Source organism: Helianthus annuus, chromosome 10 (genome assembly GCF_002127325.2).
Source record: "Helianthus annuus cultivar XRQ/B chromosome 10, HanXRQr2.0-SUNRISE, whole genome shotgun sequence".
NCBI classification, from domain to species: Eukaryota; Viridiplantae; Streptophyta; class Magnoliopsida; order Asterales; family Asteraceae; genus Helianthus; species Helianthus annuus.
This window is the reverse complement of record NC_035442.2, coordinates 20,773,969-20,790,014: the sequence shown is the minus strand read 5'-3', so window position 1 is coordinate 20,790,014 and position 16,046 is coordinate 20,773,969.

Below are 16,046 nucleotides of genomic sequence, written 5' to 3'. Positions count from 1 at the left end.
GTAAATATCAAGAGGACTTTTGGGGGAAGTGTCACACCCCCAAAAATCCACTTGCGGAGTATCGCCGCTTGGAGGCGTGACTGACCAGGATCCAGCCACCAATCATATTGAACAATATAAATTAAGTAAATAAAAGTCCAATCCAATCAATATAATTGGTGTCAAAACAATTCAACCAAGTTAAAGTTATCAGCAGAAGCATAAAGTTCAAAACCCAAAACATAAGTTAAAAGTTCATAAGTTTAACATGGAACTCAACAGTCCATGTCCCACAACGACCTCTCTTCCTCGTGCAAGTTCCATCTACGCACCTAACGACCTGCAAGGCATGTAACAACGAGTCAACAACAAAGTTGAGCGAGTTCACAGTTGGTGTTCATTATTAAGTTGTTTCAAAACCAGGAGTTCATTTGTAAGTTGTAAGTTAATCCGTTTACCCTGTTTCCCAAACATATCCATAGTTGGTGGGGGCTTCCCCATGTTAACCACTAGACCTGTTTACCATATCGACCACTGACTAAAGTAAGTTGGTGCCCTGACGTCAATGTCTATCATCATTGACTAGTGCCCAGATCCATTAGTTCACGCCCGTCCTCTGCGGCACGGTGTGAGGCTTGTCAAACCTAAATAGCGCTGTCTAACTAATGACCCGCTCGCCATTGGCCCGACGATTAAGTCGATATAAAAGGAGGGACTTCATGATAGAGAGTTTTGGTCTAGTATCCGCGTTGTCACCCTTCAATAAAGAGGGTGTGTACGTAATCTCCAAACCAGAAGATTACGCAGGTTCCGATTAAATACTTATCACATGTTGTCACCCTTCAACAAAGAGGGTGTGTACGTGTTCCAAATCAGGAAATCACGCAGTTTCAGTTTCAATCATTTACCCATTCCCAACCCCTGGGAATCCATGCCTTGTGAAAAGTGTGAACTCACCTTAGGATGCTCGGTTGAACTCTTAAAATAGCTAACGGTCAGGGTTGGTCAATCACGTCCTAGTATGATTAACATTTAGTCAATTACTGGTTTCAAATAGAGCACAAAGTTCCTACACGTATTCTAACATGTTGCACATAAAATATTATAATGTATATACTAGATTATTAGACCCGTGTACTACACGGGTTTAAGGATATAAATTTGTAAATTGTTTAATTTTATATTCTCTTCGTAAATTTATATAAGTGAATTCTTTACCGTAGATGATGCAACAGTTGGTCATGTGTAAAAACTAATTCTCTTATAAACAAACCAACTTTACATAAAAATTGCCCTATACTTTTATTTATCGTCATGGCAAAACATTGGGCGAGAGGAATCTATCTCTTTTCAATATAAATGAAATATTTCTATTTGGAGGTATTAAACGAAATTTAGGGATAAATGTTCAAGTGTTATTATTACTTCCGGAGGATAATATGAGTGCCTCAATAACCTAGTCACCTAGTGATAGGTTATTTTTATTTATTTACAATCCTATTCGTCATGATTTATTTAAAACGTCACATAAGATAAATTACTTATTAGGGCATAACATGCCTCTTTAAAATTCCATTTATATACAAGTTCACATACCTCACGGGGGATCACTCAACACTCGGCCGAAGATGTATTTTAGTGAAACACTCGAGAGCGGCATGGAACTAACTCCTACCATAGGCTTGCCAAGCAATCAATCATTCTCCTTTTTAACTATACACCTTTGTAAATATCAAGAGGACTTTTGGGGGAAGTGTCACACCCCCAAAAATCCACTTGCGGAGTATCGCCGCTTGGAGGCGTGACTGACCAGGATCCAGCCACCAATCATATTGAACAATATAAATTAAGTAAATAAAAGTCCAATCCAATCAATATAATTGGTGTCAAAACAATTCAACCAAGTTAAAGTTATCAGCAGAAGCATAAAGTTCAAAACCCAAAACATAAGTTAAAAGTTCATAAGTTTAACATGGAACTCAACAGTCCATGTCCCACAACGACCTCTCTTCCTCGTGCAAGTTCCATCTACGCACCTAACGACCTGCAAGGCATGTAACAACGAGTCAACAACAAAGTTGAGCGAGTTCACAGTTGGTGTTCATTATTAAGTTGTTTCAAAACCAGGAGTTCATTTGTAAGTTGTAAGTTAATCCGTTTACCCTGTTTCCCAAACATATCCATAGTTGGTGGGGGCTTCCCCATGTTAACCACTAGACCTGTTTACCATATCGACCACTGACTAAAGTAAGTTGGTGCCCTGACGTCAATGTCTATCATCATTGACTAGTGCCCAGATCCATTAGTTCACGCCCGTCCTCTGCGGCACGGTGTGAGGCTTGTCAAACCTAAATAGCGCTGTCTAACTAATGACCCGCTCGCCATTGGCCCGACGATTAAGTCGATATAAAAGGAGGGACTTCATGATAGAGAGTTTTGGTCTAGTATCCGCGTTGTCACCCTTCAATAAAGAGGGTGTGTACGTAATCTCCAAACCAGAAGATTACGCAGGTTCCGATTAAATACTTATCACATGTTGTCACCCTTCAACAAAGAGGGTGTGTACGTGTTCCAAATCAGGAAATCACGCAGTTTCAGTTTCAATCATTTACCCATTCCCAACCCCTGGGAATCCATGCCTTGTGAAAAGTGTGAACTCACCTTAGGATGCTCGGTTGAACTCTTAAAATAGCTAACGGTCAGGGTTGGTCAATCACGTCCTAGTATGATTAACATTTAGTCAATTACTGGTTTCAAATAGAGCACAAAGTTCCTACACGTATTCTAACATGTTGCACATAAAATATTATAATGTATATACTAGATTATTAGACCCGTGTACTACACGGGTTTAAGGATATAAATTTGTAAATTGTTTAATTTTATATTCTCTTCGTAAATTTATATAAGTGAATTCTTTACCGTAGATGATGCAACAGTTGGTCATGTGTAAAAACTAATTCTCTTATAAACAAACCAACTTTACATAAAAATTGCCCTATACTTTTATTTATCGTCATGGCAAAACATTGGGCGAGAGGAATCTATCTCTTTTCAATATAAATGAAATATTTCTATTTGGAGGTATTAAACGAAATTTAGGGATAAATGTTCAAGTGTTATTATTACTTCCGGAGGATAATATGAGTGCCTCAATAACCTAGTCACCTAGTGATAGGACCTGTAGTCGAGTTCATTACATAAACTATTCTTTCAATGAATATTTCTTAATAACGTCACTAGAACATTGACCTTTGTTAATTATCAATGGTATGGCAAGCCTAAAAATATAACTCCATTTAGGACATCCAGTGAGTATAGACTTGTATCAAAATTAGTATGAAGATATTATATCCTTAAACGCGTTTGTTACATAGGTTTAATAACATTAAAAGTGTTTTCAAAGCATGGAAGTAAACCGATTTTCAAATATCAGATTAACCTATTATTTACCTTTTTTATTATTATAATATAAAATAATAATTTATTGTAAAGAAATCTTTTTTTAAAGAATAAGAAGGTGTTGTCACATTGACATTATATGAAATTGTTTATTATAAGTAGAATTGTTACTAATAACTAACTATATATTTTAGATAAGTCAGAATTAAATAATTAATATCTAAGTAAACAATAAAATATTTATTAGTATTAAGTTGTTAAGGAATTTTTTTATTGTTTTGTATTAATTAATTAAATAATTAATAATAATAATAAATGTGAATTGAAGGAGAAAATGACATATGGCTTTAAGTAGGCTTTTGTTTAGTATGAGAATGCCATGTGGCATTATCTATACCTTTTTATTAGTATTAGATTAGATGTACACATGCATGCAATGTGTCGCTATTCGAATTAGCGACCACATATTCGTCACAAATCACAAGTAAATCTTGTCACAAAATTTCAGCTTTTAAGTGCATTTTCGGACAATTTGCGGTGCATTAATTGGGACCGTTCGGGCACCGGATAGTTCCCGAAGAATTACAGAACGTTTCAATCGAACCAGAGACCATTGTATTAAATTTTGGTGACCAAATTCCTTACGGATTTTTCGTGAAAAATCTTGCGCCAAACCATGATCAGATTTGACGTAATCTGATCATGTTTGCCGAAAAATTTATTTAAAAATATCTGTGTATCCGATTGGCGCGAAACCAAAAACAAAATCGCATGTCCGATCCCTAGAATCTACAGTAACATTTTCATATTCAAACAGTAACTACACACTGAGTTATAACGCAAAACGTTCGCTGCATTTTCTGCAGAAAATGGCAGCTCATAGCAGTTTTACAAACAATTCCGCTAAAAATACCTAGACCTGTCCGAAAAATACGAAACCACTTCTGTTTGAAAGCTATTTCCGGATACTTGGTTTTAGACTCTGAAAGCGTAAGGTTTCGATAATTTAAAGTCCCGGAACAGGCTACGCAACTCAACGTATTTTCTGCAAAAAAACTCAGCTTTAGTTGCTGAAACTAATAGTTTATTTAAAATAGAAAACGACGTCCAAAAATCATGATTCCAGTGCCATTTGAATCGTATTTCGAAATTACGCATTGTAGACTCAAGAAAATCAATTTTTCGTTAAGCTATGACCCGGTTACAGCCAACGGAAGTTGGCTGTAAATTTCAGACAGATTACTGTTTACGTTTCCCGATTCCGCGAAGGATTAACTAGTGAACCAGAGACAGAAAAACATGATTCACAGTAGGTGCATAGTTGTTTTATATCACCTTCATCAACAAGTACATCAAGATCATTAATCAAAACAGAACCACACAGCCATCAAAACTCTATGATAATCACGCTTGAACATTATAAATATCATCACAATTCAGCAAGTTTCAACCCTCAAATAAATGCTAGTGGTTTAACCGATCATGTGAACGACCGAGACAATATAACACCCAATCTCTATCACCTATTACTTCAAATAATATCAATTCACCATGCATATCAACAAACTCAGCCATATAATCCTGATTGATTAATAAAAAAAAACACATATAATCACATATATTAAAACAAAAGTGCAAAGCCTAGTTACCTAGCAAGTGAGTGGCTCGATTGAACAGCCTAGAAGTCGAGTTCCCGGGTCGGATCTTCGTCCACAGTAGCAGCGAAGAGAAGCAGGAGAGGAGGTGGCATGATCGTGGTTTTGGTTTGTAGGGTTTTGCGAATTGTAAGAGGTTATAAGTTAATGCATACGTAACCTATTAAAACACTAAATTGGTTTGGATTAGGAGTGTGTGTGGGCCGCACATCTTGGGCTAAAAGAGGTGGATTAGGATTTGTTTTGTAGAGTTAAGGTACCACATGCAGTTTACGTATAAACTCATGAGGATAACATTTATAGGTGATTTGGGATTGGTTGGGACTTGAGATTAAAGAGAAGGAATAAGTGGGTGGGTGTGGGCTACATATCACAAAAAGAACAAGAACAAAAGTCAACGATGTTGTTATATTACTACAACTACTTTTATTATTATTTTAACCACCAAATACCAACGTAAAAGATTTACGCCATGATTCGGACCTCAAGAGTTTCGAGTCACGCGAGTTATGCCATGGTTCAAACAGTCCAGGTCAGTTCAACACGATATAGGTTTGGTTCGAATACTCGTTTACACACTATAATTTAGACAAATATATAATTAATTTATAGAAGTGAAACGAACGGTTTTTACTTCGAAGTTACGGGTTGTCACATCATCCCCAAGTTGAAAGAAATTTCGTCCCGAAATTTAGCACGTAGTTACTGAGGAAGCTAGATAGGTTGCGTGGTTTCCTGGTTTTCCTGGGGTGTCACAGGAAGGGTTAGGCTTGGGTTAAAGGTAGGTGGTTGGGTTAGTGGTTAATAAAAACGCCAAAACAGCCAAAATTTTTTATTTTCTTTTTCAGTTGATTGTTATATAATAAAAACGCCATATATAATAAAAACGCCAAAAAAGCCAAAATGCTTGTTTAAACGCTATCATCCCGTAAAACGCCCCCAAAAACTCCCAAACTATAATAAAATTACTTTGAAAAAGTATTATAACAAACCCAAAAATTAAAAAAAAATAAAAAGCAAACTTGAAAACGTAACTAGAAACAGTAATTACAAAACAGTATAAATGAAGAGACGGAAAATTTATCATATTAGAATCTAAAACGCCAAACTTGAAAGACGGGACGTGTTACAGACTTCAGAGAAAAAAGCTTATCAAAAACAATAATTACAAACAGTAACTGAAACGACGAATACTTTATTATAAAAATGCACCGCCTAACCTACGCCGCCAAAAGAAATCCTATAAAATAATAACTCTCAGCAACTACCATTTAACCAAACAAAAAAAAAAAAAAAAAACAAACGCCAAAATACTACTAAATACCACTCACTGTAAAACGCCAAAAAACTAAAAAAAAAAAATCAAAGATGGCTAATATGCTATATTGGATATCCAGCATTGTTCTTCGTGAAGTTTCATTGAATGGATTGTTAGCTGAGAAGAGTAACTCAGAAAGATTTTGCTGCATGAGATGGACAAATCTTCAAGAAAAAGATACTGATGACAGTCATATGTCATTTTGTATTCTTTGTTCTTGAAAAGGCTTGGATGAGGAGAAGAGATTGTGACAACCCTCAAAATTACATGTGTTCCGTACAATTTATTAATGATAATTAAAGTGCTTAATGACTGTGTTGAATCATTTAACTACTTTCTGATTTCTGTGTTATACTTACATGTGCTTGTTAACATACTGGTAGTGTACAGAAAAGTTACTAAATAGTCCTGTGTGTTTTCCTAAGTGTTAGAAATTAAAAGTGTTACAAAAATATACATAAAAGACACTTTACGGATTAATTAAGCCCTTTAACGGAACAATGTCAAATCGAACAACTGGACATTACCCGGAACATAAAAATATTGCCAGACATATTGTTTTTACTTTTCTGAGCTAGTTAGGGTCCCCGAATACCCTAACACACCTTATATTATACTACACACTTATACACTAACTAAATATCATTAGAACTTAACCAACTTGTAACTATACCATCACCACCCAACCCCATACCCCCCCTCACTTCGACGGTCACAAGGGTGGGGACACACCCTTGCTTCTTTGATTATTTTATTGATAGATGTTGGTCATTTAGAAGGCACACTGCATGAAGGATAATAGTAGAGTTGGTTTATAAATATGTTCAAGAGTTAACCCTTCTCTTTCATCAAACCCAACATCAAGCTTTCCTTTCTCCTCTCCTCCCCTTGCTTGCGGCCGAACACCACCACCACCATATCTCCACCATCAAGTTTCATTCTAGCTATTTCTCATATACTCAAAGGTGCAAGGAGTCCTACAAACAAGCTTGGTGCACTTGGAAGTTCAAGAACCACTCTAGTTTCCTTTTATCCACCACTTTTACGCCTTGTTTCTCCCCTAGCCTTGTGCTAGTAGTAAGTGTTCTAAAACATCATCTTGTTCTTGATTTTAGTGGTTAATAGATGGTTGAATGATGAAAAGTTAAGAAGCTCTAATGAACATAATCTAAAGTCTTGAACATAAAGTAAATAGGGTGGATAAAGAGAAGATATGTGTGTAAATCATGTAAATCTTGTGTAGTTATGATTATTTGATGTTGTTTGATAGTAAAAATAGGATGGATCATCATCAAAACATGCTAGTTCATGTTCAAGAACATGAACTAGTAAGATGTAAATGTTAGAGTTATGAAGGATGATGAAACCATCCACCCATGAACTTGAAACTTGAGTAAATATAATCTTTCTTGAAAAATAAGGTTATAAATTTGTAGATCTAAAGATCTACAAGTGGTTTTTCGAAAGAACCAAGTGAAAAATACTAGTGTTGTTAAAACCCGGATCTTGTATGAACTAAAAACATTTTTAGTAAGTAAACAAGTGTATGAACACTTGTGTAACAAGAAAATTCCACAAAGAAATATTTTCGGAAACCATGACTAGAAGTTGTGAAACTACATATTCTTTAAAAATAAAGTTTTTAGGAAACTAATCGTATTTTTAAAGATAACAAGACCTACTAAGTATGTTAGTGATTTACTACATATTTTTACAAACTTTCAAGTTCAGACTAGTGGGTATGGTTCGGCTCATCCCCACGGGGATGAGCCTCCACGTAGGCGCCACGTAGACGGCCCGTGGAGGATGAGCCAAATGAGGGATGGAGGGGGATGGAGGATGGGGCCCCACCTCATTATTTATAATTTTATATTGTTTAATTTAATAACCAAGGTAATAAAAACTTTATAAAATTTAAAAAACACCACATCAAACAACATAAATAATTTCATTGCATAAAAAAAAAATTACATTCCCTAAAAAAAAGAGACCGAAAATAAAAAAAAAATTACATTTCCTAAAAAATAAAAAGAAACCGAAAATAAAAAATAAAAAAAATGGATTGGGATTATGGTATTTATTTAAAAGGAAATTGATTTTTTTTTTATTAAAATAGCCGTTGAATAACGGTATTATTTTGAAAAGAGGGGCGGCACACCCGGCTATGGGTGGCCGATTGTGATGGAAGCCGGGCCAGGGGGGCGGTGTGGGGGTCCGGCGCCGGGCCAAGCCGGCCCCCATACCTTCTAGTCTCATGAGTTGTGATTTAGGCTTATTTTTGTCAAGTTTGTTGATAAGGGATTGTATAGTGTTGATTGTAATTGTTTGATTGAATTTACAAAAGAAAATGATATGCTAAAAGTATGGACACCTCCATTTACAAAGGAAACTCTGGCGAAATTTTTCTAGAAATACGACGCTTAGAAATATTTTTCTAACAAATGTTTACAAATATATTTTTAACATTATTTTTCTAAATAAACTTCGCCATGATTTTTATTACAAAACACCAAGTGCCGGATGTTGATTTTCGTAAATAAAATTGGATAAATATATATTTAGAATATATATCTTATGCTAGAACACTTGTGTGGATACTTGTTTATTTGTGAGATAGTTATATTATATTAGGGTAAAATAATATAACCTGATAATATGTCTTGACATTTAAATAATGTGGTTTGTGATAGAAAGTAATGAGTAAATAAACAGTACGTAGGATACGTGTTATGCATGAGAAACTGATTGTTGTGTGTGCCTCATTAGGACGTGCTTGATTTCCTGATTTACTTGAGTAATTAATCTAACCGAGCAAGCCAAGGTGAGTTCACACACTTCTAAGGCATGGGTGTAGGATCGCGTGCTGACCCAAACGAGTCAATCAGAAGAGATCTTATCCATTTCAGGTGCGGAAAATAAGAAACGGACTTGAAAAACAGCTTGTTTCACTTAAATTTGCCTTGTATTGATGATTTCACAGCTTTACAATCAAACAACACTTTGGCAGCAGTTCGGTACCGGAAACTAGAATCCTTCATCTGATTTTGCTCCAGGCTGACTATATATAGTGGCCTGATTTCGCTCGAAAGGAACATGACCATTTGGAGCGGAATAGCAAGCTTCTGATTCTGCTTGAAAGTGTCCACTATCATTTCAAGCGGAATTAACATTTGGAGCGAAATCAGCTTCATAAACATACAAACTTTCCTATTTTCTCGATCTACGTGCCCTGATCTATACAATCTAATCTAAGACTCGATACAAGACGAAGTCGACAGATGTATGCACCAACAGACTCCCCCTCAGATGTTGACGAGTCTTCAGTGTCGAGTCTTCTCATCTTCAGTCTTTATCAGTCTTTGGGCTTCCAAAATCTTTCTCGAACTCTCTGTTCCACTATAATTCACTTGATTAGATCTCTTGATTCTTTAAATTCATCAGCATCTGCACTTTCAGGATCAGAACCTGGCTCTTTGTCAAACCAACTCCCCCTCAACTTGTGCTGGGATCGTAGTCTAGCTACCAGGTTTACCTGCAGATCCTCTACCCAAAACATAAGATTCATAAAAATAAGATATTAACAAATTTTAAAATTGAACCTTCTGGGGTAGCCCAGTTGGCCAGCCTCACCCAGACTCTTCTTAAGGTCACCGGTTCGATTCCCGGCAATGCCCTAATGGGGTGTTGGGGCTCTTCACCGTGGGTAATCACCGCCAGGCAGCTATGGGGCTAAGCTAGCTTGCGGAGTTGCAATACTCCGGCGGATGGGAGGTCCGTGCAACTACCCCCCCCCCCCCAACAAATTTTAAAATTGTATGCACCAACACTGACTCCCCTTCTTTCAATATACAATCAGAATAACTGTGATCATTCTTAAAATCATATTTTACAATAAATTTATTTTCTCTGAAAAACTTTTCAATCAAACTTTCCCAAACCTGTTCATCATGTTCAGCATTTGGAATTTTGAATATCAGCTTTCCAATATCAATTGTCTAAAATCTTCTTGAATTTTTCAAAATTCTATGCTAAAACACACTGAAAATCTTTTTGAAATTTTGTTTTAAAAAATTGAAATGCAGAAAAGAAATATTTACAAACAATATTTTTTATGAGTTTGTGTAAGAGGATCATATCAGTTCTGAGACAAATCACCAACACCGTTAAGCTTTAAACATTTTAAGTTCTAAAAGATTCACTTAGATTGTCAGTATAAAGGTCCTCTTAAATTTTCACACAAAGTTCAACTGTTTCGAGATACGAGATTAATGTTTTAGAAACTTAAACTTATTCGCGTGTCCCACCTCAGAATATACTCCCGTATCCAGATCCCAATATTCAGTCTTACAGGTGAGTATACCTAGATGATATCTGTAAAGAGGTTAAATTGCGAGGGCCGTGAGAGCTCAGGTCGATACTTCCGTATACGTAGAGAGATGACGGCTTCGACTTATGGTGTGTCCCCTTTAGAGGATCTTTTCTTCAACAGCACATGATTAGCATTTTGCAATGTTTCATCATTTTTATGCTGAGGGTGGTGCTATGTTTCAAGCATTTGCAGAAAGTATTATACGGGGACTAGGTCAGAATTTCCATTCAGCAGAAGTCCCGGGATAATACCCCAGATATCACTAAGCATAAAGACCTAGTATCTCAGAAAGAGGGACCTTTCAAACAAGATTTCGGGGGTTACCCATATATCCGAGAGATGTTACCCATGAATTTAGCAAGTTTGAAATTTAGGTTTATATCTCGTCACAATCTATTAAATGTGCAAAAACCTACTGACACATCATCAGTGAGACCGTTTGTCACTATTTAACTTTCCAATTCTTTAGCATGCCGTGATTGTCCACTGATGTACTATCATTTCCTCTTTTATACAACAAAACTCAATTTTTTGAATTTATCATGTTTTTGGCTTTTTCAAATTTTCTAATGTTTTTGGATTTTCTGTGAAATTTTTACTCCCCCTAAAATGCAAACACATTTAAAGGAAAATTTGAAAACAAACTGTACAAACAAATTGACAACTGATATCAAATCACTTCAAATCGCCATCCACTCGGCATAAACAATCAGAACTCCCCCTCACAACAAACTATTTTCCCATTGTGATTTCAAAACACTTAAGTTTGTTTTAATAAAATGGTTTTTCCAGAAAATTAGTTTTGTTGATTTTCAAACCATTTGTAGGTTAGGGGATAAACTCAACATTTGTTCTCCAAAATACCACTTGTAAGTATGATCCAATCAAGTTCAACTTAATGACCTTGATTAACCACTTGTCAATGAAAACCTCTTTCAACCACTTACAGGTTCACTCACCAACCATAATCACTTGTAAATCAAAATATAACAATTTAAAGATATCACCTGTAGATTTACCAAACAAACATTTCAAGAATGATGCTGATTCCTGCTCCACTCTTACCAACCTGGGAGCTCCGGCAAGTCAGGTGTTTAATCAAACATAATGTCCACCCAAGCTTGACCAGCCTTGGGTGATTTTGGAACACATCTTTCCCACCAACATTTTGATTTATAAAATTCTTTAGCACCTTTTACCTTCCTATCAACCATCTTACCAAAAATATGTTTGACTTTCCCATTGAAAGCCTTCTCAACATCAAATTCTCCCTTATCAGCGAATAATTGATTTGAGATCTCTACCTTCCCAACTTTTGACATCAAATTTTCCTTTGACAATGACGGAAAATTTTCATCGTTCATTTCTGGAACGGAAACCACAATCTTTTTCTCAACTAATGACTCATCTGATTTTATGGAATCAGATTCATTGTCAGAACAACTATCTGTTTTAACCACCCACTTTTGTTTACTCAAATCACCTCTTCTTTTGTAAAACCTTTTTGAACTTTCTCCTTCCTCAGAAGTAGAATTTTCAAACTTTTTAACATTTTTCACAGGTTGTTCTTTCTTATCAACACAAGTCTTTCTCAAAACAGAGTTAGAAGAAACTCCCTGTTTTTGGTAGTTGGTCTTGGGGCAATTCCAAGCTATGTGTCCAACTTCCTGGCATTTGAAACAGGTTCTTCTGTCAACTCTTTGAGCAAACTTTCTCACATTCTTCTTCACTTCAGCAAGAAACTCCTGGTTTGACTGCTTCCAGAACGGTTTCTTCTGTTTATCCTCTGAACTTCCTCCTGAAACAAATTTTGTTTTTGGTTTATAAGTTTTCTGATTTTTATAATTTTCTGATGAAATGAAACCAAGACCTTTCTTTTTGAGATTACCATTATGGTTTGGTTTCTTTTGAAAACCATAACCACAACCATAACCCATTTTCTTGTTTATTCTTTGTTGAATTCTTGAAGTGTAAGGTTTAGGTTTTTCAGAAAGATTTAAATCTTTTATTTCAGAAATATTAATTTCTGTTAATTTGAAAACCTTTTTGATCTTCTCAGTTTTAACACTTCTTATTGGGAATTCCTCATCAGAATATAATTTGTCTGAATCATTCAATGTATATGCTACTTTGATTGATCCGTCATTCAAATTAGATTTTGATAACAGGAATTCTTTATGGTAAACCCTTTTAACCGGTGAACTCGAACTCTTCTCAGACGAACTCAAACTATCTGACTTAGACTCCGACTTTGACTCTTCATCCATATCCAACACCTGATCGACAACTCTCTTAACTAACTCAGACTCATGATCAGTGTCAAACGCTGTGAATGTGACATCAATATTGTCTGGTAATTCATCAGTGATTTCAGACTTTAATTTGATGTTTAGAGCCTTGTCTACTCGTTCCTCATTTGGTTTCCTGGGGGAATAACTCTCAAAGATAGGAGGCGGACATCTGTTATACTTGACACTTGGTTTCTTACCAGTATCAGTATCTTCAGTCTTTTCTTTCTTGAAAGCCTCAAGACCTGCAACAGTAGGATAAACACGATCAATCAAATAATCAAAAGTAGTATAACTCATTAGTAATCGTTTAATCCTTTCACTCTCGATCTTTTCTAGTTCCAGCTCCTTCTTCAGCTTAGCACAATCTTCAATATAATCATTGATGACGCTTTGCTTTGTCATTAAAGTTTCACTCATTTTGTCATTTGCTTTTTCAATTTCTGCATTCGTTCTTTTCAAACTATCAACTGTCCTGTTCAGTACATCGTACGACTCTTTCACATACTTCACATCAGACAGTAAATCTTCCTTTATTTTCTCTAAATCAGCAATCTTTTTATCTTTTTCTTTACAAACTTTGCAAGATTCTGAACATTTCTCACAAGGCTTAGTGACCTCAACCACTTTTTTCAACTATCTTTTCAACTTCGATAGTCTTTTCAACTTCAACAAGTTTCTCGACTTCGACAATCTTTTCTATTTCAACAATCTTTTCAACAATTTTCTCAACTTCGACAACTTTTCAACTTCAACTAATTTTTCTACCACTTTCTCCACTTCAACAATCTTTTCTGTTGCATTCTCAGTAACCGCTTCAACTTTTGTTTCTCAAGCTTCTGTCTTTGCCTTTTCATCAGCGAGTAACTTTGCTGCTTCTAGCTCTCTCTTCAAACGGGCAATCTTCTTTTGATTCAGCATCTCAACTTTATCTGCATAGAAAAAATTAAAACTGTCAGGATCAATACTTTTTCTACATTTGTTAAGATATTCTTCCTCATCATCAGTATCAACATCACTTCCTAGATCTGGAAATATTGGAATTCTTTTCTGATAATCTTCATTTTCACCCAAAATTCTTGTAACAAGAGCCACATCAGGTTTAGTCACACCAGGTATGTAATTGTCCCAGCTAAATCCCTCTGCAACAAACTCATCACCTTGATCTATTATCCCATAATAAGCTTTCTTATTTGCTTCTTCGATCATTTTCCCATGAGCAGTCTTCTGATCCTTTTGTTGAGGTTGTTGATCGATCTGATGAAAGATTGATTTATGATAATAATTGCTCTTATCTTGACTCCCAGTTGATTCTTGGTTTTTACACTCCCGTTTAAAGTGACCTTTTCCTTTACATCGGAAACAGGTAACCTTTGACTTGTCAAAACCCAGTGTGGAGGTAGCCATTCCTCGAAACTCATCTCTGCCAGTAATTTGTTGAAATTTTTCAGCTCTCCTGCAGGCACTAGCCAAACACCACTTCACATCCATCAGCTCAAGTTCCTCTGCATCAATTTGGTCATAATCTTCTTTTGTAAGCATCGGATTTCCAATTCTTCCTACAATCAAGCTTTCATACGACTCTAACATGGCGACAAGAGATGCCATGTGTTGCTTAGCCACTTCAGGAGAAAGATGTTGACCATTCTGAATGTTCAAGGTCACATTGCACTGCAGATTTGTAGAATTTTGCTTCTGAGGGCTAGGTGTGTTGCTGTTTGGATCAAAGCTTGAGAATGATGAAGTATATCCACCACTTTGAGTTGTAGTGCTAGCATTTGGACTAGATGACCCATCAGCACTAAAAGCAGTACTAGTCTTTGGACTCTGGCTAGGGGTAGCCTCAAACTTGTTCCCTCGGTAGTACACACTGACATCCTGTTTCGTATTTGGATTTGTCATGATAGCTGTCTTTTGAATATCCAGCTCCTGTTCTTCAATCTTCTGAATGAATTGTGCCAAATTCATACTCTCGGACTTTCTCATGAGTTTCACAACCATCAAATAAGTTCCCCACTTATGCTGTGGTAAAGCCTCAGCTAGTTTATCTACCCACTCATCATCCTCTTTCTGAATGTCTAATCTTCCCATTTCCAGAACCAGATGACAGTATCTATCAAAGGTCTGCTTTGTTGTTTCATGATCAAAAGCAGTAAACATGTCAAACGATTTCTTCAATAAGGCCTTTTTGTTTTTGATCATATCAGCACTCCCTCTGAATTTCTGAATCAAAGCCTCCCAAATTGATCTAGCTGTACCATTATGTTGAAGCAACATAAAAATATCTTCTTTAACTGCTTGCTGAAGAATGCTGATCATCATTTTTTCACTTGTGTATTTCAACTTGTCAGCTTCTGTAAAGTCATTAAAACCCTTTTCAAGCCCACGTTCATTCTTTGGTCTCTCGTAATCTTTTAGCAATGAACACCATGCATCAAATTTGTAGGTGTAACACCTCGAAATTTTGTGTCCAATAATGTATTGACACGTGTCTTGAGTCTACACGTGGCATTTAATATTAAATAAAGGACTAAAGTTGACAAACCTTGAAAGTATGTAAATTCGAGGGTTATAAATGTCAAACAAGGGTAAGTATACTGTATAGTAACCCTCAACGATGCTCGTACCTTCAAACGAATAAATCATGGATCGTACGGAAGCGAAACGCGGAAGAAAGTGAGAGATTACAAGCTGCAGGGGTTAACTGTGTCAACATGTTTAATTATACCTCTGAGTGACCCTTTGACGTACCCGAGGCTTTGTAACAGTAAAATACGCTCACTAGAATGTACTATATAAATTTCGCGAAGTTCCGTTTTAAAACGAGAAAGTTATGATCAAATTCGTATGAGAGGGGTTAAAAGCGTCAACAATGAAAGTTAAGGCTTTCCGGATAACTAACAAGCTAACCGAGGACTTAACAATGCGGGTAAATAACATGAGGCCCTTAGTTGTAAATAATCAAGGGCCAAATCGCAAAGTTACCCCTTCAAACCCGAAAGGTCAGGTTATTAATTACCAAAGATTTCGTTATT